This window comes from Mus pahari, chromosome 13, assembly GCF_900095145.1.
Source record: "Mus pahari chromosome 13, PAHARI_EIJ_v1.1, whole genome shotgun sequence".
NCBI lineage: Eukaryota > Metazoa > Chordata > Mammalia > Rodentia > Muridae > Mus > Mus pahari.
The window spans coordinates 77,278,689-77,288,923 of record NC_034602.1 but is presented as its reverse complement, the minus strand read 5'-3'; positions in this window follow the sequence as shown (position 1 = coordinate 77,288,923).

Genomic DNA, 10,235 nt, shown 5'->3' with positions numbered 1-10,235 from the left:
TTTGGGTTTTGTGGGTGGGCTGATGTCCTCTTCCAGCCACTGTCTCCTACTTCTTATGTCTCTGTCTACCGAGTGGTTGTACATTTACCATTCTTCCAAGGCGTGGGGAACGGAATGTCTCATCTTGGCCCCGTACAACAATGCAGTTTTTAGGGACTGCAGTTCCAAAGTTGAGTGATACAAAGAATAAGATAGAGTTGGAAAGAACTTAAAGGCAGTCTTTGAGTAAATTAGAAATATTTTTTTCAGTCTGTATGTATGCAAGATTTGCAAATGTGTATCTGATAAAGAAGCCGGCAGTGTCAGGCTGCCTTTGTCTGGTTCTATAGTGATTGAGTAGCGAGTATAACACTGTTTACGTTGACATAAATTTGCAAGTAGGTCACCTAGGGGTAGTGGGGATGGAGTATGGCACTGACAGCCCTGAGCTCAGCAAGCACTCCCCACTGAATCTGGAGATTCACAAAACACTTGATTTTGGCCTCAGTAGATAGGCTACTGGGAGCTTCCACCAAACTCCATTCCTGATTGCTTTCTCAGTTTACCTTCCTTCCCCCCTGCCTTTGAAGATGCGTTTTGTTTCAGGAGGGAAAAGCCTATGCACACATAAATGAATGAATTTCGAACCCAAGGTGAGAAGTCTTGATTTTTTTATTTTTTTTATTTTTTAAGATCTATTTATTATTTACACAGTCTGCTTGTATGTATGACTGCAGGCCAGAAGAGGGCACTGGATCTCACCACAGATGGTTGCTGGGAATTGAACCCAGGACCTCTGGAAGGGTAGCCAGTGCTCCTATCCCCTGAGCCATCTCTTTAGCCCAAAGACTTGATTTTTATAAATGCATTGGTTACTAGGTGTTGTCACAAAATTACTGCTGTTTGATTATTTATATTAGTTGTGCTACAATGTTGGGTGTCGATCATGAAGATCCATATTTTTATTGGGTGAATGGTGCTTATTGGATTATATTATGAAAAACAACTTAAATTATTTTTTTTCCTTCAACCTCCCCCAGCCCAGACACCTAAAAATTACCTAACTCTATAAAATACTTTGGAACCAGGCTGTGACTTTTCTCCGTTTACTCCGTTCATTACTTCCTGTTTTATAATTACTTCTTCTCTCTAAACAATTACAACTGTCTGTGAACATATTTTATAATGTGCCTTAAATTTATTTTATTATGTGTATCTGTTTCTAGTTTTTGTTATTCAGGATTCAATTTAATTCTCATTAAAAAAAAAAAAACCTTCTCAGTCAGAGACCAGACTCTGTGCATTTGTGTTTAAATACCCACCCGCCCCCAGAGAGAACGTATCTCCTTCTCTTTGCCTCTGTTTGTTAAGGTTCTCTAGGGTGGTTTGCTCGTTTGAGACAGGGTCTTACTATGTATCCCTGGCTTTCCTGGATCTCAGTATGTAGACCAGGCTGGCCTTGAAGTAACCAAGATCTACCTGCCTCTGCCTCCTGAGTGCTGGCATTAAAGGTGCATGTCACCATCCCCAATTGATTTAGGTTTTAAGATACTGGGAGCAGAAATCTTTTGGTTTATTACTTTTAGATATGGTGAAAAACACTAGGTTTTGAGTTACCATACAGAAGTTTAAACTTACTATTAGAAATTTGTTTGCTTTTTCTGTTGAGTAAAATGGGGGGCAATATTAAATTCCCCCTAAGTTTGAAATGAAATAACATACAATGAAATGAATGAAATACTACAAAGTGCAGTTAGTAACCAGTGACTGACTCATCAATATATCAAGGCACTTTTGTGGGTGTATGTTAGTTAACTTTTAGTGATTTGTAGTTTTCAAGTAGACCTTTCTAGAGTACAGCTATCATGTTGAGCTTCTGTGGCTTGTTTTACTAGGTAGAGTGTGTAGGATCACTAAATGAAGAAGCACTTGGTACTCTGTCATAGTGTCAAGGAATGTTGAAATATCCACCATGTTGTTTTCTGAAGTTATCCAGATTTCCCTAAGTGTGAGATAGCTTTATAACAGGAAGAAGGCAGAAGAAGGAAGGAAGAAGAAAGAAGGGAGGAGAAATAGGAGGAGGAAGAAGAGGAGGAGGAAGAGAAGGGTGGTTGGTTTTTCCTTTATCTTTCACAGATCAAAAAATAAGTAGTGCTCTATGTCACAAAGCCATTTGGAACAGTTCATGCAGAGGCCTGGCTTGGGTGCCCACCATTATTTATGGTGTCTTTGGATGGGAAATTGATGTGGCATTAGATTTAAATTCTCAATTTATAATTTTCATGTTTTAAAGTCTTGGGCAAATAATTTAATTTTTAAGCCTCAGTTTCCTCATATGTAAATGAGGTATAGTAAATTTCTAATAGTTTACCTGAGAGTTTGAGACAAATTTTAATACACAATTTAAATAAATGTTATATGTAAATAAATGTTACATTATAATTATAATGATAGGTTTCTCAGTAATTGCTATATTACCAACCACTGATACATTCTTAAAATTTTTGAGTAATTTATCACTACTGTGACTACTTATTTATCAAATAAAAAGAACACCTGGCCATGACAGTGCACATCTGCTATACCAGCACCAACGAGGGTGATGCAGGAGCCATACTATGAGTTTGCACCCTGATTCTATTTCAACAAACAAACAAACAAATAGAATAAACACCACGATCACTATGACAACAAGAAACTTTTAGAACGTTAGGCAAGGATCTGTACAACATTTCAGATTTTGTTCTTTTTAAATTCAGCATTTGGTTCACAAGGAGGACATGGCCCAGGGCAGCCAGGACTAACTGCTGAAGGGTAGTTATTTATTTGGACCGCCCTCAAAGGTAGTAGTTACTTTGTAGAGCTCTGAGCAATCACCTCTGATATGTATATATATTCACGATCAGCTTAAGAAGCTCAGTGTGTTTGCCATATTCTCTCTCCATTAGGAGGAGGCGATGTAACCCAATACCTAAGGTCACAGGACATGGGCTCAGACGTCCTGAGTGCCAAAAGCAGCAGTGGACTGAGTGAGCGTCCACATGGCGTTGGTGTTCCTTTACTCTCTACAGTTCATATGAGTAGTTATGACGCCATCTCATTATGGGAACGATATACTAGAGCACTTTTCCATACTTTTGTTGTGCTGTATTTACTCATTTGGTATAAAAGTCTGTGCCATTGTGTTTCCCATTCACTCCAGTATTAGGAAACTAGAGCTGTATTTGATGCTTGGATGAACAGTAGGTATAAGGCGTGTGAACTCTACAGTAGTAAAACCTTAAGATATCTTCTTTAGTAAAAAGAACAGAAAGCCATGAAGAAACTAAGACATGTTTTTAGTAATGTATTTTTATTTTGAATATATGTTTTGATAAGGAAAAAACTGTAGCAAATTTGAAGGAGGTGGCAAGTGGTACAAATACCATAAACTGCAGAAAGGCAGGTTTCTAATGTCTGGAGGCACCTCTGATGGCGCTTGGCCTGGACCCTTGCTGCCTCATTCCCTCTCTAGTGCCTGCCTATCTCTAGTTTCAAGTACCTGTGCACTGCATCTTTGGGTCACAGGCCAAGTGAGTAAGCGTTGAGAGTTGGGCTGAAGAAGGACCGTCTCCGAAAGCCTTTCCTGAGAGAGGTTGGCCAGCAGTGTTTGAACTGTGTACTGAAGGTGGCTGGAAATCACAGAAATATGTTTTATTAAACACAAACCACAGGACCCCCAACAGGACAGGACAGAAAAATATCTGTCTTACCTGTGGGGAAACTTTAAGAGATTCTTATGCTGCCTTCTAATTCCATTAGGCTCATGTCCACTGCTAGCCATGAAATAATAAATGTTTTTGAGAATAGCGATATAAAGCAGAGATGAAATGAAAACAGAAAGTAGTGACAATAAATGCCCCTAGATGCTCTTCTCTCACAGTGCAAGCAGTTTGGAATGTATAAAAATGCTGCCTTTCTGTACTGTGTGTTAGGCACTGCTTAGTGCCATTAACAACTTGTTTAGTATTCATAACAACACTGCCAAATATGTACTGTGATTTACCAGTGACATGTTACTGTTGAAAAAAGAATGCAATCTTAATTTTTTTTACTAACACACACACACACACACACACACACACACACACACACACACACACACATTACATACACAATGCGTATGTTTTTATGAGTAGCACCAGGACACCAGCTCCAGTGTTGTATAAAGATTTCCTAGATGAAGATGAAGTAGGCTGTGAACTTTTTTGACATGTGTTTGTACAATTTCAGTTCCAAATACTGACATGAATTAAGAATGTTTAACAACCCAATGGCAAGTGAAAAAGTGGAAAGCTTTGCTTTTCTTGCTGCAGAAAACAGCATTCAGTATTGGGGGCTATGCTGTATGCCAGGCAAGACCAGTCAACTACTAAATGAACTGGTAGAGCAGACTAGATGATGGAAATGTTGAAGCTCATTTAGCCTTTTACGTCATCTCTTCCCAGACAACACCTAATCACTTTTTTTTTCAGAAATGGTAGCATTCCACAGACTGTCTATATTGAAAGGACACATACAGCCCAGGCTCCATTCCATGTACCAGGACCATTTACTTACAAACCTGTTTATGGATTTTGTACTATACTAGTGTTCACCAAAATTCATCCATCCATTCAAAGAATGACTATCATACATCACCGTTACTAAGTATGTTCGACTCTAAGATTTTTATAGACCAAACAAACCGTACCTTCCTCACAACTGATCAGTAAGCAGAAGCTGGAGCTGTATATGTTTCATATACACAGAGGTCAGGGGACCAGGGAATGGATTTGCTCTGAGAATGTCAGCATTCCCTTCATCCCAGGCCTATGCAAATGCAGACAACACAAAGAACAGCACGAGAGTTAGGAACTTCAGTGCCACCAGCAAGGGTTTTCCAGTTCTGGACATATCTTGGCTCTTCCTTCCTCTGATTAGAAGATTGTTTTGAGGATCAGAATTGCACCAGCAATTCAACATCTGCTCCTCTACAAGACATATAGGAACACAACACAATGGAAAGAATAAAAAAAATATAAGTAACTGGAAAAAGATTGAGGCTTTGAAATAAGTGAGCATTTTTCTTTGGGCGTGTTTTTAAAATTTATTTATATGTTTGTATAAGTATATGCCGTGTGTGTGTGTGTGTGTGTGTGTGTGTGTGTGTGCACGCATGCTTGAGGAAGCCAGAAGAGGGTATGAGATCCTGTGGCACTGGAGTGAATGCTGAAGTCAAACTGGGGTCATCTGGAAGCAGCCAGCTCTCTTTGCTGCTGAGCCTTCTCTTTAGCTGCATATTTTAGTAGGATTAATAAGAATTTTTTTTTACCATAATCTTTAATGCTTTCTAAAGATAGGAAATGATTGAAAAGACAGTAAATACTTTTAATTTTTATGAAACTTGTTTCTAAACAAATAGAAGTCTCTACCACAAAGAAAGAAAAAAATTGACAAAACATAGACACTTGGAGTGTTATAGAGTTACGTCCTGATCCCTCTGGTCCCACATGCCTAAGTCTTGGGATAGTCCTTAACCCAGGCGATCTGTTCAGTTCTACTGTGAAGACAGACACAGAATGAGACCACTTTACACTCATCCATCCCGGTAACCCAGCACATTGCATTACCGTTGCCTCTGTTTCTTGCCCCTCTTCAGCATCTTATCAAATTAGCAGCTAATGATACTTTAAATGTATATGTTGGACTGAAGCTCTCTTCCAGTGGCTCCTCATCACAGCCTGACTTGAAGACAGTCCTTGTAGTTCCCACAGGGCCTGGTATGATCTAATCCTATCCCTCTGGTCGCCAGCCTCCAAAGTAGAGTCCCTTTGTACTCCGGCTACACAGGCTTCTCTGCTTTATATGGATTACACCAGACTTCCTTCTCCTCTAGGACTTTCTGTCCTCCCTGAGTGCTCCCTTGTCACTCACCCTGCCTGTCCTCCCTTCCTGCATTATGTTTCTCCATCTCACTCATCACCAGTGCACAAATATTATCTAATTTAAACGTTGTTGTCTTTTTTATCACAATGTAATCTCTTTAAAGGCCGGAAATTTTACTTGTCATACTCATTAGTACCTGGAACATAGTAGGTGGTCAAGAAATACATGTGCCTTTAAGTAAAACATGGCAATCAAACTTTCTTATTGAATATATAAGGGAACTAAAGTGTGTATGTATGTATATACATACATATATACTTACATTCTCTCTCATCTATCTATCTATCTATCTATCTATCTATCTATCTATCTATCTATCTATTGCGAAAGAGAGAGGAAGAGAAAGAAGAGAAAGAGAAAGAGAAAGAGAAAGAGAAAGAAAAAAAGAGAAAGAGAAAGAGAAAGAGAAAGAGAAAGAGAAAAAGAAAGTGTCTCATGATGTAGACCAGGTTGGCCTTCAAACTCATCATGGTCACCCTGTTTTTGCTCCCTAAATGCTGGGTTTAGAGATACGAGCCACAACATTCTGGATAGTTGATTTTCCACGGTATCTACAATTGGTTAGATTTAGATTCAAAGGCATTGATTATCAGTGTATTGGTCATTTTTCACATGAGGTATTCTGTTTTGAGCTAATCTTAACAATTGATTTCATATTTCACATTGGAGTCTCATAATACCAAATAATAGTAGTGGGAGAAAAAAGAGAACAAGAGATAGAGATAGAACAAACAACAGTGAGGATCTCTCTCTCTCTCTCCCCCTCTCTCTGTTATACACACACACACACACACACACACACACACACACACACACACACGTCATGGATAATGGGTCCTATTGATGAAGACATCCCATCTTTGGACACAGAATTTGGAGGAACTGGATTGGAATTGACCTGAAAGTCTCTTCCACAAAGACTAACTCTCATAGTATATAACAATGTGCCATGCAATATATCAAGGGAGAACAATTAATAGTCCTACCCAGATATGTATGATGCCTAAAGAACACAGTGACTGACACCACAAGATATCTTCTGTAGTGCAACAGTGGCATTTATACCTTGGGAGTAATAAACAGCTGTCTAGTTGGACTTAAGGCTCATTCAATAGGGAGAAATTAATACTTAGTACTGTAGACCTAGCCATCTACCCATGGCGAAGAGGCCATAGACTATAGAGGAGTACCAGCTATTGCCATTTTCCTAAACTAGTGAAATCCCTGACTACATTCTAACTACTTATCCTTATGTGCACAGATAAGTGTAGCTTTTATCCCTTATCAAATAAAGCTTCTTTTTTTCCCCCCAGCAGATGGAGGCAGGTCCACAACCATTCAAGGTGCAGTGAATCAGTGATATGGGACATCCAATTCTAGCTGGTACACCTACAACATAACCCCATACCTAAGGCGCTCAGGGGATATCCTGGAAGAGTGGTTAGAAAGACTGTAAGAGCCAGAGGACTGGGATTGTAGGATAGATCTAGGCGTGGAAAGGTGAATGTATCCGTGAAGTCTCAGCAGTATTGCTGCTTCAAACAAGACCTTCATAATAACCATACTAGTTGACGTGCTAATGTGGAGGAGAGATTTCCTAAGGCCTCACCACTAGATGAAGCAGTGGCTACTGAGCTCTCTCAGGGAAAATCTGATCCCTCGAGGAATGAGCTCCTAATAGTTTATTCAATTCTAATCCCAATGTACCAGCCTTAAATTAAACACATATTCATAGAAGCAACACCACATGGACATGGTAAGTTTGTGTGTGTTTGTGTATATGTAACAATAATAAGTATTGAAGAAGAGGTCATATACTTTAGAGGGAGCAGAGTGGGGACATGGGAGAAATTAGACGGAGAGAAGGAAGTGTGAAAATGGTGTAAATACTGTACTTGTGTGAAATTTACAAAAATATTAAATTAAAAAAAAGAAAAAAAGACACAGCATTGGGAAATAGTTATACCTGGGTTCATGTTTCCACTCTCTCCCTTCCATGCTACGTGTGTCTGGTTACTTTGCTCCCTTCCAGGTATGATTCTATAATCTCCATGATGTTCCTCTGGGAGGCAGAGAACACAGTGCACACATCTTAGGTGGCTATACAAGTTCATTATCACCTTCTCTTATTTTTTCAACATAGCACCATGCAGTCTCCCTGACATCCTGACATGTATGTCATAGTGTTCTACTCTTCTTTCAGGGTTCTTCCAATCTTTCTACATATTTGTCTGTATGAATGGCTTGTGAATGTATAACTTCCCTCTTAATTTTTCTGCTTGGAAAAATTCTTCCCTACTTTAAGAGGCAGCCAAAAAATCAATTCACTGTGAACCTTTCTTCACCTTCCTTGGCACAGCCAGTCTTTCTGTCCTCTGTGTGTCCATAGGCATTATGTACTAATCTTGGTGACAACATTGATTATAGTGTCCATTTTCTCTAGTGGATGCAGAGTGCCTAGGCTTGGTAGGTGTCAAAAATGTCTCAGCTGAGCAAATATAACTCACCTGTATCAGTGTGATGGAATTTTCTTGCTATGGTAGGTGATTATGGAAGCATGACGTAGGGGATTATGTTCATGTAGAAGACAGTTCTACAAAACGTAGCTAGGTTAGTCGTGCCATAAGCTTCCTTTTGTGAGAACAGATTGTGAGTTCTAAGTTGCAGCCTTAATGAAGTCGGTGTCCACGGGAAAGTTTTACTGGGAAAACGTTTACGAGCTTTTTTTCCCTAATGACTATGGGAAATGCGTGCCTAATTAAAATTTGCTGACCTGTTGTAGGGCTGGGGAGAATGAATTGAATATAACAAATGCTATCTTTATCACCAAGGAGCTTGTGCACCATGAGAATGGCTTTTAAACTCAGGTATTGCATAAAGGATGTTTTTACAAGTGTTAACAAAAGATACTATATGTATAACTAGCTTTAAAAACTAGGGTCATATCCAGATGTTGTGGTTCATACCTTCAATCTCAGCAGTTAAGAGGCAGAGGCAGGTGGATTTCTGTGTGTTTGAGGCGAGTCTAATCTATACTGTAAGTTCTAGGTCACCCAGGGCTGCAGAATGAGATTTCATCTAAAACAAAATAAACAAGACAAGACATAGCAAATCAAAGCAAAGAAAAGCACCCACAACCATACCTGTTACCTGATGAGTTCTTTGTTATTTGTTTATTTTTCAAGACAGGGTTTCCATGTGTATCTTTGACTGTCCTTGCTTTGTAGACCAGGCTAGACTTGAACTCACAGAGATCTGCCTGCTTCTGTCTCCTGAGGGCTGGAATTATAGGCATGTGCTACCATGCCACACTTGATGAGTTTTTGATATGTAGAAATCACTGTTGTAAATCCTTTGAATGTTGAGTTTTATTATTTAATTTTGGATGGTGAATTTGACTATTTCTTCTTCTTCTTCTTCTTCTTCTTCTTCTTCTTCTTCTTCTTCTTCTTCTTCTTCTTCTTCTTCTTCTTCTTCTTCTTCCTCCTCCTCCTCCTCCTCCTCCTCCTCCTCCTTCCCCTCCCTGTTTTTGTTATTGTTGTTGTTTGAGACAAAATCTCAAAGCTAGATTAATTTTGGCATATATCCAAGGCTGACCTTAAATTCTTGATTCTCCTGTCTCCAGTTTCTCGATTTTAGGATTTAGTTCTACCGTAAAACCAATCCCCACTGATTTATAATACTATTGTCTTGTTTTTAGATGTGGAAACTGTGGAACAGAAAGTTTGGCACCAGCCAAATCGGGCAGAATTGAGATCTGAATTAGTATGATGATTTCTGCTTACCGTTTACTTCATTTTCAAGAAATTAGGTTGGAGTCAAGGTTCAGTTGCTCAATGTTTTTCCTCCCATTGGTGCCACACTGTGACCAAGAAGGTGCTTCAGGACGTGCCAGGGTTAGGGCAGATGCTAGACTAGGAATAATTACGTTGCACATACCCTCTGGCATCTAATTGTTCTTCTGGCTCTAATTATAGGGAAGTTTTTATTTAGAATTCTTTAAAAAATTTGTATTTTTGACACTTTGCTAGTGACTCAGGAATTTCTGTTTTGAAATAATTGTATTCAAGTATCAGTTCCTCAGAGAATGTTCTTTAGTCATCTAATATCCAGTGTCCTCTTATTCCACTTTAGTTTTCCATAAGGCTTGTGATGACCCGAGGTTGAGCTACAGACATGGCATTCTGTTTGTTTCTCTTTCTTTCTTTCTTTCTTTCTTTCTTTCTTTCTTTCTTTCTTTCTTTCTTTCTTTCTTTCTTTCTTTCTTTCTTTCTTTCTTTCTTTCTTTC